General features: G+C 45.4%; 1 non-coding gene across 1 annotated transcript; it reads right to left on the bottom strand.

Moving 5' to 3' along the window:
• Positions 1–13714: 13714 nt before the first annotated feature.
• Trnal-caa (transfer RNA leucine (anticodon CAA)) lies at positions 13715–13789 on the bottom strand. Its single transcript has one exon. It is a non-coding gene; the product is annotated as a tRNA-Leu (tRNA).
• Between the last annotated feature and the right edge of the window lie 747 nt (positions 13790–14536).

Genomic DNA, 14536 nt, shown 5'->3' with positions numbered 1-14536 from the left:
AACCTTGCATCAGGGCACTAGGCTTGGGACTGACACGAATTTTGGAATCACCCGAAATACCTGGGCCTTACTACCTTAAAACCTCAGTAACATGAACAAGCTTACAGACACGATAAAATGAAATTAACCTGCTGACTAGGCAGCATGAGAAATTTACAGAAATCTTAAATATATAATTTCCAGTAAAACATTAGCTAGGTCACAAATTTACATCACCTATACATGTATTGTTGCGTAGCTCTAAAGCTCCAGAGCTTAAAAAAAGGCAAATTGTGCTTCAGTAGTCCACAGTTTACCTCAATTCTAGCAGCGAGCACACAACTAAACAGCAGGTCATATACTCCCAGCGGAAGAACCGTCCAGTGACGTAAGCGTTGTTTAAACTCAGCTGCCCACGTGGGCAGTACTAAAGCACACCAAGATTTCCATCAGTTTTCAATACAAATAAATGCATGAATTTAAAAGAAATCGCTGGCATGCAAACCAAAACAGCGTCACACTACCCACAGTCGGAGCCAAAGCAGGTGAAGGCATTCATTTAAAACACAATCTCAAGCTAACTCTCAGCCACGTTCGCAATACAAATGCAGAAGGAAGCAATTACAGCGCTTGCCACCAGAGTTCGAAATAGCAATACTGACGCATCCAGAAGATCAGCTTCGTTCTCCAGAGTTATGGCTTTAATGGACAAACAGAAGGGCCGTAGCATCAGTTCTGCCCGTCGGCTAACGTGAACCCAAAATACGGCATGACCCTGCCAGCCCCCACAGGCCGCGGAGCTACTGCTGGGCCGGCCGGTGTGGCCGAGCGGTTCTAGGCGCTTCAGTCCGGAACCGCGGTGCTGCTACGGTAGCAGGTTCGAATCCTGCCTCGGGCATGGATGAGTGTGATGTCCTTAGGTTAGTTAGGTTTAAGTAGTTCTAAGTCTAGGGGACTGATGACCACAGATGTTAAGTCACATAGTGCTTAGAGCCATACGCTTCCTCGTAAACAGTTTTCCAAGCTCGGTATACTCGCCTCACTGTCTCCACGCCAACTCTGCCCCGCTTAGCTTACCCCCAGGCCCAGGAAGACAAGTTAGCCACACGGCGCGGCAGCGAACCAAAGATACGCAAGCGAGCCACCACGGCGTACCTCTGTGTGTGTATGTTTTTGTGTGTGTGTGTGTTTGTGCGTAAGTAAATTTAACTGAACCAGATTAATCATGATACAGACACACCTTTGAGACCCAATGCTGAATTAATGTACGCGAACGGATTGATTAGCACTATGAAATATTGTGGCCCTAGCAGCCAATCATAAAGTGGATAATTTGTATATCATCATTAAAAATATTAAATGTGGTATTAAAAGCAAGATCCGAATGCACTCTTCAGTTTATTACAAAAGAAAGCATTAAAATGCAAATGCATCTGAATCAATTTTGAAATCACCAACATTACAAACATAGAATTAACCACGAGATTTAGAAAGACAGTCACTCAGAGGTTTCTGAATTGCTAATAAGCACGCATCTGGCTTCATGAAACTTACCGCAGCCTGCCTACAGATGGCTTATTGTAACTTTTCGATGAGTAGAAAACAGAAGAAGCCCGTCTATCTGATGATGTACTGGCTAACGCAGAACAGTAGATTCTATCGCGAACCCGAACAACGAACCTGGGATTTTCATAACGTGACAGAGCAGCTAGCTATGCACACCATAAGTTTCGATGTAAAACGAGCGGAGTGGTGTCCCCATATCTCGCTGCCATGAAGTACAGTGCTACACTCCTGGAAATTGAAATAAGAACACCGTGAATTCGTTGTCCCAGGAAGGGGAAACTTTATTGACACATTGCTGGGGTCAGATACATCACATGATCACACTGACAGAACCACAGGCACATAGACACAGGCAACAGAGCATGCACAATGTCGGCACTAATACAGTGTATATCCACCTTTCGCAGCAATGCAGGCTGCTATTCTCCCATGGAGACGATCGTAGAGATGCTGGATGTAGTCCTGTGGAACGGCTTGCCATGCCATTTCCACCTGGCGCCTCAGTTGGACCAGCGTTCGTGCTGGACGTGCAGACCGCGTGAGACGACGCTTCATCCAGTCCCAAACATGCTCAATGGGGGACAGATCCGGAGATCTTGCTGGCCAGGGTAGTTGACTTACACCTTCTAGAGCACGTTGGGTGGCACGGGATACATGCAGACGTGCATTGTCCTGTTGGAACAGCAAGTTCCCTTGCCGGTCTAGGAATGGTAGAACGATGGGTTCGATGACGGTTTGGATGTACCGTGCACTATTCAGTGTCCCCTCGACGATCACCAGTGGTGTACGGCCAGTGTAGGAGATCGCTCCCCACACCATGATGCCGGGTGTTGGCCCTGTGTGCCTCGGTCGTATGCAGTCCTGATTGTGGCGCTCACCTGCACGGCGCCAAACACGCATACGACCATCATTGGCACCAAGGCAGAAGCGACTCTCATCGCTGAAGACGACACGTCTCCATTCGTCCCTCCATTCACGCCTGTCGCGACACCACTGGAGGCGGGCTGCACGATGTTGGGGCGTGAGCGGAAGACGGCCTAACGGTGTGCGGGACCGTAGCCCAGCTTCATGGAGACGGTTGTGAATGGTCCTCGCCGATACCCGAGGAGCAACAGTGTCCCTAATTTGCTGGGAAGTGGCGGTGCGGTCCCCTACGGCACTGCGTAGGATCCTACGGTCTTGGCGTGCATCCGTGCGTCGCTGCGGTCCGGTCCCAGGTCGACGGGCACGTGCACCTTCCGCCGACCACTGGCGACAACATCGATGTACGCCCTCGCTCAAAGTCCGTCAACTGCACATACGGTTCACGTCCACGCTGTCGCGGCATGCTACCAGTGTTAAAGACTGCGATGGAGCTCCGTATGCCACGGCAAACTGGCTGACACTGACGGCGGCGGTGCACAAATGCTGCGCAGCTAGCGCCATTCGACGGCCAACACCGCGGTTCCTGGTGTGTCCGCTGTGCCGTGCGTGTGATCATTGCTTGTACAGCCCTCTCGCAGTGTCCGGAGCAAGTATGGTGGGTCTGACACACCGGTGTCAATGTGTCCTTTTTTCCATTTCCAGGAGTGTAGAATCGTTGTTTCAAGGACTCGCACATTGGACTCCAGTCAGCTGTTCCAGTTCACAGAGCAGCCTGTGGAGAGTCGTTGTGTTCAGCGACAAGACCCTCCTAAGTCAGTAATGAACTGCCTGCTTCATTCTTCCCGCCCAGAAAAACTCGACCACCAGTTCTCTTCAGAAATGGTTTAAATGGCTCTGAGCACTATGGGACTCAACTGCTGAGGTCATTAGTCCCCTAGAACTTAGAACTAGTTAAACCTAACTAACCTAAGGACATCACAAACATCCATGTCCGAGGCAGGATTCGAACCTGCGACCGTAGCGGTCTTGCGGTTCCAGACTGCAGCGCCTTTAACCGCACGGCCACTTCGGCCGGCAGTTCTCTTCAGAGTTCTATCCGTCCACCAACGCGTAATTTTGTTAAACATCCTGTCAAGGTGAGGTGAAATATTTAAAAAAAAGCCAATGAGTTCATTACCATCCCCTCTTTTCGAGAAAAATTTCCATCTACATGTTACGTCCTCACTGTCTTACAACAGTTCCACCATTCGGTGTCCTCTCACGCAGCAGCTAGCCTCACAAAAAAAATGTTCAAATGTGTGTGAAATCTTATGGGACTTAACTGCTAAGGTCATCAGTCCCTAAGCTTACACACTACTTAACCTAAATTATCCTAAGGACAAACACACACACCCATGCCCGAGGGAGGACTCGAACCTCTGCCGGGACCAGCCGCACAGTCCATGACTGCAGTGCCCAGACCGCTCGGCTATTCCCGCGTGAGCTAGCCTCACATCCTGGAAAAGTTAAAAAGGAATGCTCGAGGCTAGCCACCAATTCCTTGCATCTTCTGAACCAGTAGTATGTCACAGCTGTTTTGACATGTTTTTTGGAAAGTTGGAAGACGTTTATCTGCTGAATGCACGTTTCTTAATGTGGTCTGTACGCCAACCTACTGTCGACAGAGTTCCACTGTCCAGAACAAATGCTTTCTGCTCGACCAGCCAGTGTGAGAACGTGCCATGAACAAAACAATAATCAACGCGACCTCGCTGAGGCAACTTGCACCCCGACAAAATGAGACCCGCTATACCTGAAGCACCCCCTGCCCTCATTTCTGTGAAAGACGCTGTTCACTCGGCGCGCGAGGGTGCATTTTTGACGCGTAGCCCTCATTGATTAACCATTCTAAAGCTCACCCAGAAAAGCAATGAGTATAGCCTGCACCAGGTTAAATTAGAGAATGAAACTTCCTGGCAGGTGAAAACTGTGTGCCGGACCGAGACTCGAACTCGGGAACTTTACCTTTCGCGGGCAAGTGCTCTACCAACTGAGCTACCCAAGCACGACTCACGCCCCGTCCTCACAGCTTTACTTCTGCCAGTACCTCGCCTCCTACCCTCCAAACTTTACAGAAGCTCTCCTGCGAACCTTGCAGAACTAGCGCTGATGATGATGATGATGTTTGGTTTGTGGGGCGCTCAACTGCGTGGTTATCAGCGCCCGTACAATTTTCCAATCTTTGCTCAGTCCAATTTCGCCACTTTCCTGGATGATGATGAAATGATGAGGACAACACAAACACCCAGTCATCTCGAGGCAGGTGAAAATCCCTGACCCCGCCGGGAATCGAACCCGGGACCCCGTGCTCGGGAAGCGAGAACGCTACCGCAGAACTAGCGCTCCTGAAAGAAAGGATATTGCGGAGACATGGCTTAGCCACAGCCTGGGGGATGTTTCCAGAATGAGATTTCATATCAGCGCACACTCCGCTGCAGAGTGAAAATCTCATTCTAAATTAGAGAATGTTAACAAAGACATGAAGTCAGAGCATACAGCCACTCTAGCCTCACTAATCCGTCAAAACTTTTATTCTGACAGACCCTGCATAACTCAACTCCCTTCCAATTGAATTATTTATCATAAAACAATGAAACGAGAAGCGCCAAATGGGTTACCACTTTTCTTAATGTAGATGTAGATGAAACTGTTTCTGGGATAAAGTATTTTCTTCACTTATATGTAAGAAAAATAAATGTTGGAGGAAGCTCCGAAGTGTCGAGCATCGTCTCTTGAAAAATTTGCTCGAATCTAATATGATGTTGGAAAGTCTGTTAATGATATACTTACTGATTTGTTTAGTATTTGTTCTTTTATTGTATTACTCATGTTCCAGTCCAATTGTAACTATTACTTGGTTATTGAGAGATTCATATGGATTTTTTCGTAAAATCCAAAGTATCGTGGAAACCGGAGTTGCTATTCAAACATATTCCCGTATTTACTTATTTGTTATAGGGTGATTCACCTCAGATATTTCCGAAACTGTTTCTTAATCGTAGTTAGGATTGCAACTAGACTACTTATAGGTCGTCACCAAATGACACAGTGTCTCACAGAGGTATCGGCATAGACTAACGCTTTTTTAAATGGTTCTATTGTAATTTTTGCTGCTGGTGTCGAAGATTTCAAAGAGACACATTCAATCGCGTGACACAGTGTAAATCATACTAGTTTCGGCGAAATTATAGTATTTAGAACTAAGGCTACATTTGCTTTGAACATCCAGCCGATTGCTGTATTATGCGGACGTTCGTGAAATCTTAACAAACTTCCGAGTGATGAGGCGCCCAAGCTGTACCCAGCTAAAATAATCTAATTTATTACAAAGTCGGAAAAGTGTAATTCAAAGCTAGTTCTAACACTTTTTTTCTGCATATGATCCGACTGTCACACCAGCTGGGAGGCACAGGGTGAGGCACCGAAGAATGATGATTCCGCAGTTAACTGTAGTAACGGTTGTACTCTTGCTTCTACCGAAGCATTTAAAAAAGGTTAGTATCACAATCTTAACGGACTTGTAAAACAAGAAAGTGTGATGCAAAGATCGTTAAATAATATCTTCCAATGATCAAAACAATTAACTATACTTTAATTTTGAGATTCAGATATACATTGTAAAATTACAGCGTCAGCAACAGCAAGAAAAAGGTCATCACAAAGGAAAGTGGTCATAAATATTTCAATAAAATACCATTTATGTCATCAAATGTTCCCTGTCTACCGCAATGCAAGCTTTCAGTCACCGGTGTAAAGACGTTCGGACAGATTCAAAAGATTCCTTCGATGTGGTTGCATCGACTGAGACATTGCGAAATGTCAGCATACATTCCCTGCTCACATTTTGGTTATGATGTTTTTTTGCGTCCTGTATTTTACTTAGATCGACAGGAAGTGCAAAATGGCTAAGCAGGGATGGCTAGAGGACAAATGTAAGGATGTAGAGGCTTATCTCACTAGGGGTAAGATAGATACTGCCTACAGGAAAATTAAAGACACCTTTGGAGATAAGAGAACCACTTGTATGAACATCAAGAGCTCAGATGGAAACCCAGTTCTAAGCAAAGAAGGGAAAGCAGAAAGGTGGAAGGAGTATATAGAGGGTCTATACAAGGGCGATGTACTTGAGGACAATATTATGGAAATGGAAGAGGATGTAGATGAAGATGAAATGGGAGATACGATACTGCGTGAAGAGTTTGACAGAGCACTGAAAGACCTGAGTCGAAACAAGGCCCCCGGAGTAGACAACATTCCATTGGAACTACTGACGGCCTTGGGAGAGCCAGTCCTGACAAAACTCTACCATCTGGTGAGCACGATGTATGAGACAGGTGAAATACCCTCAGACTTCAAGAAGAATATAATAATTCCAATCCCAAAGAAAGCAGGTGTTGACAGATGTGAAAATTACCGAACAATCAGTTTAATAAGCCACAGCTGCAAAATACTAACACGAATTCTTTACAGACGAATGGAAAAACTAGTAGAAGCCAACCTTGGGGAAGATCAGTTTGGATTCCGTAGAAATACTGGAACACGTGAGGCAATATTGACCTTACGACTTATCTTAGAAGAAAGATTAAGGAAAGGCAAACCTACGTTTCTAGCATTTGCAGACTTAGAGAAAGCTTTTGACAATGTTGACTGGAATACTCTCTTTCAAATTCTAAAGGTGGCAGGGGTAAAATACAGGGAGCGAAAGGCTATTTACAATTTGTACAGAAACCAGATGGCAGTTATAAGAGTCGAGGGACATGAAAGGGAAGCAGCGGTGGGGAAGGGAGTAAGACAGGGTTGTAGCCTCTCCCCGATGCTATTCAATCTGTAAATTGAGCAAGCAGTAAAGGAAACAAAAGAAAATTTCGGAGTAGGTATTAAAATCCATGGAGACGAAATATAAACTTTGAGGTTTGCGGATGACATTGTAATTCTGTCAGAGACAGCAAAAGACTTGGAAGAGCAGTTGAACGGAATGGATGGTATCTTGAAGGGAGGATATAAGATGAACATCAACAAAAGCAAAACGAGGATAATGGAATGTAGTCGAATTAAGTCGGGTGATGCTGAGGGAATTAGATTAGGAAATGAGACACTTAAAGTAGTAAAGGAGTTTTGCTATTTGGGGAGCAAAATAACTGATGATGGTCGAAGTAGAGAGGACGTAAAATGTAGACTGGCAATGGCAAGGAAAGCGTTTCTGAAGAAGAGAAATTTGTTAACATCGAGTATAGGCTTAAGTGTCAGGAAGTCGTTTCTGAAAGTATTTGTATGGAGTGTAGCCATGTATGGAAGTGAAACATGGACGGTAAATAGTTTGGACAAGAAGAGAATAGATGCTTTCGAAATGTGGTGCTAGAGAAGAATGTTGAAGATTAGATGGGTAGATCACATAACTAATGAGGAAGTATTGAATAGGATTGGGGAGAAGAGAAGTTTGTGGCACAACTTGACCAGAAGAAGGGATCGATTGGTAGGACATGTTCTGAGGCATCAAGAGATCACCAATTTAGTATTGGAGGGCAGAGTGGAGGGTAAAAATCGTAGAGGGAGACCAAGATATGAATACACTAAGGAAATTCTGAAGGATGTAGGTTGCAGTAGGTACTGGGAGATGAAGAAGCTTGCACAGGATAGAGTAGCATGGAGAGCTGCATCAAACCAGTCTCAGGACTGATGATCACAACAACAACAACAACAAACATTTTACTTAGTGAGGGTTGGAAAGTCAAATCATCCACAATAACAGTGACGAACCAGTACTGCTCCTAAAAAACTTTACTAGCCCTAGTGCGTCAATGGCGAGCGGCGCGGCTTGAGGCTGGTGATCCCGCGGCGGCAAAAATAATGCTTGTTTCTTCGTGTGAGACATGAGTACTTTTATATGAATTCTGATACTTGTTAACGTGTTAGTCTTCTGTTGTTCCTCTTTTGTATAATTTCATCTCGCAAACTGTAATCGTCACTCCTCACTGATGCAGTTCTCCACGCTAATCTAATCCATGCAAGTCTCGTGCATGAGCATAAAATGTGCTCCATGATACAACGGATTAGTATCAGCGATAATCATGTGCACGCGTTCGACGGCATTCACGGCAAAGTTGGTGTACTACTCAGTATTTTCAGGAGTCCCTTATTTATGTGTGTCACGTTACCTCTCAAAGGGCCCTGCATAAGTTGTGCGCGAGCATTCCTATCTCTGACACGCTCTGTTTGCATTGTTGTAACTGACTGTTACGATTAATTCAACCCAAACATACTCGATAGCAGAAAACAGAATTTCTATTATTGTTCTGTAAGAACAACAGCGCGATTTAGCTGCACCTACCGATGTCGTTTTATGCAATCCGCAATGTTCAGTCGGGCTTTCAAAAACAACGTGCGTGATTCTCATATTCTCTCGCTCGCTACGTGTCCTACAAACAAAATGAACAGGGCTTCCTTTTTATAGGAAATTTAATGTAGTTAAATTTTGGGCTAGCAAACGCTTTCGCTGGAGGCCACAGTTCTCAAGTTATTTAACAAAAATATTCAAAAGTGACTTTAAAACGATGGAATTTTAACGGATGACAATACGCCGCGTCACCGGGCAACAATTGCTCGTGACTGGTTTTAAGAACTTTCTGAACAATTGCGAGCGAATGATCTGTCCACCCATATCGCCCGACGTGGACATAATCACGAGGTCAGTTCGTGTACAAAATCCTGCACCGGCAAGAATTTCGCAATTCCGGACTGCTATAGAGCAGAATGGCTCAGCATTTCTGCAGGAAACTTCCAACTACGTGTGGAGTCTACGTCACGTAGGTCAGGCAAGGAGGTATCCCATGACTTCTGTCACCCCAGTGTACCTTCTTTACTGTATAGATAGACACTGCTTAGCACTAAACTTGGTGAAACCTTTGCAGCTTGTGACACAAGGTTTCTAGTGTGTTACATCTTTAGAACAACCATTTCAGCTTGTTTCGTTTACTGATTGTAGAGTTACATCTACTAAATACTTAACAGCATAACCATGAACCGCAGTGTGAGGTAGTGTTCACAGCAGCCGCCATGGTAAAGTTTGATGACATCAGCGCGTCGTATAATGAGATCTGCATCTACATATACATTTATACTCCGCAAGCCACCCAATGGTGTGTGGCGGGAGCACTTTACGTGCCACTGTCATTACCTCCCTTTCCTGTTCCAGTCGCGTATGGTTGCGGGAAGAACGACTGCCGGAAAGCCTCCGTGCGCGCTAGAATCTCTCTAATTTTACATTCGTGATCTCTTCGGGAGGTATAAGTAGGGGGAAGCTATATATTAGATACCTCACCCAGAAACGCACCCTCTCGAAACCTGGACAACAAGCTACACCGCGATGCAGAGCGCCTCTCTTGCAGAGTCTGTCACTTGAGTTTGCTAAACATCTCCGTAACGCTATCACGTTTACCAAATAACCCTGTGACGAAACGCGCCGCACTTCTTTGGATCTTCTCTATCTCCTCTGTCAACCCGACCTGGTACGGATCCCACACTGATGAGCAATACTCAAGTATAGGTCGAACGAGTGTTTTGTAAGCCACCTACTTTGTTGATGGACTACATTTTCTAAGGACTCTCCCAATGAATCTCAACCTGGCACCCACCTTACCAACAATTAATTTTATATGATCATTCCACTTCAAATCGTTCCGCTCGCATTCTCCCAGATATTTTACAGAAGTAACTGCTACCAGTGTTTGTTCCGCTATCATATAATCATACAATAAATGATCCTTCTTTCTATGTATTCGCAATACATTACATTTGTCTATGTTAAGGGTCAGTTACCACTCCCTGCACCAAGTGCCTATCCGCTGCAGATCTTCCTGCATTTCGCTGCAGTTTTCTAATGCTGCTACTTCTCTGTATACTACAGCATCATCCGCGAAAAGCCGCATGGAACTTCCGACACTATCTACTAGGTCATTTATATATATATTGTTCAGGAAGGACGTCGACATGTTGACGTCTCTAGAGGTGAAGCACCAACTTGGACATGAGAAAAATGGTGAAGGCAGCAGCCGTGACCACGTTGAAGAAACGACCGCTGCATCTATCAGAATTTATTTAGGGAAACGACGTAAAACTTAGACCTGAACTGTTGTACTGTTATTTGAAATCCGACTTCCCAAATACGACTCCAGTGTCCACCCAAGTGTCCTGCCTTGCTCACTTATAAAGCTTGCTAACTACACGAAATCACGTCGCTATTTGTCCTACGTTTTGATTATTTAGCGCGTTATCTGGAACCTTCTGACTGCAGTCTCACAAATTCTAATGGTGTACTTCAAAATGCGAGTGGAAAGCTCTTATAACGTAATTGGCTGCTTTGTATACCTGATTCCGCAAACTATTCAAGTATTGAGGTTTGACCAGAAGCTATCAGTCTTCATAATTCGTGCAAGATCACTCTCATAGACTACCAACATACTGCTCGGTATTCGGCGTTGTCTCATCTGGAGAAGAAATAAATAAATAAAGGGAGCAGAGCAATAAAGTACACTTCAGGCCATGGCGGTGTTTCATCGTCCTAAATCGTCCACTCTCATACGGCTGGCAGGTAATAATTTTAGCCTGGCCTCGAGGAATAAATACCGATCGAGCGTGCCGATGTGGTTTGCAACTTTAAGCCCAGGCGCGAACAGGGGCGTGACGAGGGAGCTCGGCGCCGTGTTCGCACTTGAATGTTTCATCCCCGTGTCTGACGTCACGGCTGGGATGCTGCGAAAGGCTGTAGTCGCGGACCGCGGTCGATACAGTCGCTGACGTCAGCCGATGTTCACTACATCTGTCGGCGATGCGCAACACTTCCACCGCTATGTGCTCACAAGACTGTGACGCAAGTATCACGTGGGCGCCATTATTTGCTGTCAAGAGGTTACTCGTGCGCAGACGCCCACAGCAGACTGAGTTCCGTTCTCGTAAGGACGTAGAATTACGGGAAAGGTCAAATAAACAACGTGGAGTGAAGGAAGGAATATTACCGTGTGAACTCTCGTTGACCTCACAACCATTAGAGACAGAGAGAAACATGGAATCCTTTGGCAAGTGCTCTCCCTGTCAAGTATCTTTACATGTTACTAAAGCCCTCGCCGCGCTTTAATGTCTGCATGTGAAGCCTAATCTCAGGAACTGCTGTAGGGATTTTGATACTGTTTTTACTGACAGACAGACTGTTTCACAAGAAAGTTTATTGCGTATCGTTTGTTACCTTAGATTCTTAATGCTTCCCTTGCAAAGCCGTAGCGAGTCACTAGTAAACTGGAAAACTGTGTACGTTTGCCCTATTAATGTGCAAAAACAACTGGATTACTCTGGAAGGGGAAATGATGAATCACGACAAGGCTGTAATTAACTACTGGAAGAAGGCCCACTAAATAACCTAAGGGTGACTGACTATTTTGTACTCGTCCCTAAAGAATGCAGAACGAATTCGAAGCGATGCGAGATTCTATTCATAAATTCAAAGAAAGTAATCGAAACAAAATATCGAAGTATTGAATGAAGGTAATAGAAGTAGTTCGTACCGGAGACTACTCAGAAAAAAACACGGCGTACGAACGTCAGAGAGGATCAAGTAGCTTCACACAATTTGAAGTTCCTTTGATTGTTAAAATAGAGGAAGTTCTTATTTACGAAGCATATAGATTCAACTCACAATACACAAATTACAGCTACGGCTACAAGTCTGCAACTACTCCCTTCAAGCCAAGAGTGTGGTCTATGGGTGACGGTACGTACCACAACTGTAGTAAGTCCAGATTCTAGCTTGATTCATATAACCTCTAAAAGCGATTATTTTCTTTTCGCTACTGTAATTGCCATGGTTTCCTTGTACTCCGCGTACGTTTGTACTCTACCGAGTGCAGAATTATGTTTGATACAGCTCTATGAAGCCGGCCGGAGTGGCCGAGCGGTTCTAGGCGCTTCAGTCTGGAACCGCGCTGCTGCTACCGTCGCAGGTTCGAATCCTGCCTCGGGCATGGATGTGCGTGATTTCCTTAGGTTAGTTAGGTTTAAGTGGTTCTAAGTTCTAGGGGACTGATGACCTCAGCTGTTAAGTCCCATAGTGCTCAGATCCATTTTTTGAGCTCTAAGAAAATAAGTGCTTAGAATTTCAAGAGCAGCCAGTCAGACTAAACACGTTCCTCCTAAAATCATCCATTGGAATCTGTGATGAAAGTCAGCGAATCATCGTCGCAAACAGTGAAACCTTTTTGTACCTTTCAGACGTCTTTGGTTACCAATCACTTGAAGCAACCAACCCGCGCAGACAATGCAATTTACAACTGGAGACTATTGCAAGTCCTAATGCTTTGTAATCCTACTTGAATTATTGGTGTCCCTGCAAATTTTCTCGATGTATTAATACAATTTCCGCAACAAATCACTTTTGTTTTCAAGTCGTTTCGTGTATAACGCATAACTAGTCTACGCAACACAATTACAGGATTATTTTTTTCGGGACACCTTAATTGCCTCCCATTGTATGTACAAGTTCAAATTTGGCTCAAATATGCCTGCAACCATTCTTTTTGATAAACAAAAGTGTGAGGTCCTGCAGCGTACCCTCGGGATCGGTGACACATCAAACAGCAAGGTGTTGACACATGTGGAAAAAAAGGCCACAGCTCAGAAGTTCACATGAGGTGTAGGGTGGGTTAATGATGTCACATTGGCACCAAATTTCACCATAATTCTGCCCAACGCCACCGTGGACGAATCACAAGATGGGAAGGTGGTCACTGCCCACAATTCACTGCTGCTTTTGATGCTTCTGTGACGGGCGTCAGAACCGCGAAGCTGAGCATTGAAATAACGCGGTTTTCTTATGGGTGACCAAGGAAAACATTTCAAACACGCCGCCGCTCGGAATCAACACGAAAACGCCTTAGGGAGTGGCATAAAGGGCGGCGATGGAAACACCCCTTCCGTTGAGGCGCTGATTTTCAGACATTTCTTGGTCTAAGACGACAGTTCATAGTGTGATGGGCAACAAGATGACGTTCTTAACAACCTTTGACACTGCTGACAGCTCCCAAACGATTCAACCCTTCTCTAATATCGTGGGTCAGCAACCACACTGAACATGATTGTACCACTTTGGAAGGCAGTATGAGAGCAGATTTTGCTCTGGTGTACAGGGTGGAACCTCTAGGGGCCGTTCAAAACCATTCGACGAGATCTGAATGCGAACCGAAGCAGCAAAAGGTGAAACTTCCTGGCAGATTAAAACTGTGTGCCCGACCGAGACTCGAACTCGGGACCTTTGCCTTTTGCGGGCAAGTGCTCTACCAACTGAGCTACCGAAGCACGACTCACGCCCGGTACTCACAGCTTTACTTCTGCCAGTACCTCGTCTCCCGAGTTCGAGTCTCGGTCGGGCACACAGTTTTAATCTGCCAGGAAGTTTCATACCAGCGCACACTCCGCTGCAGAGTGAAAATCTCATTCTGGCAGCAAAAGGTGTTTATACATTTTCAGCCCTCCTGTTTTGTGCGCACCTGTGGTGTGATCATAGAGGGATGCAACATTGAGAAATGCGTAAATAAAACGGTAAAAGGTCCCTCTACGACTCCCCAGTTCGGAAACACCTTCGGTGCCAACCATCCGCTACTGCTGAGCACTTTGGAAATGTACCTGTACACGGAGAGACTGTGACAACCATCATAGGCGCCTGTGGAAAGGCAATCCCCTGACACGGTTCCTACTCTGCATGCCTGCTAACAGGGGCAAGGTCAACAGGTAACTACGATTCGTGTCACAGTTTTTCTCTGTACAGGTACATTTTTAAAGTGCTCAACAAAAGTGGGTGCATGGCACAGAGGATGTTTCCGAACTGGCGGGTCTTACAGCAACCTTTTGCCATTTTATTTACACGTGTGTCAGTGTCGCGCCCCTCCATGATTACGACACAGGATGGTACGAAACAAGAGCGCTGAAAAAGCGTAAGCACCCTTTGCCGCTTTGGAACGAGTTCAGATTTCATCGAATGGTTTTGTACGGTCCTTAGTGGTTCTATCTTGTACACCAGAAACCTGTGGTCACACTGCACTCCAGG

Source organism: Schistocerca cancellata, chromosome 2 (genome assembly GCF_023864275.1).
Source record: "Schistocerca cancellata isolate TAMUIC-IGC-003103 chromosome 2, iqSchCanc2.1, whole genome shotgun sequence".
NCBI classification, from domain to species: domain Eukaryota; kingdom Metazoa; phylum Arthropoda; class Insecta; order Orthoptera; family Acrididae; genus Schistocerca; species Schistocerca cancellata.
This window is presented reverse-complemented; position numbering and strand designations above follow the sequence as displayed.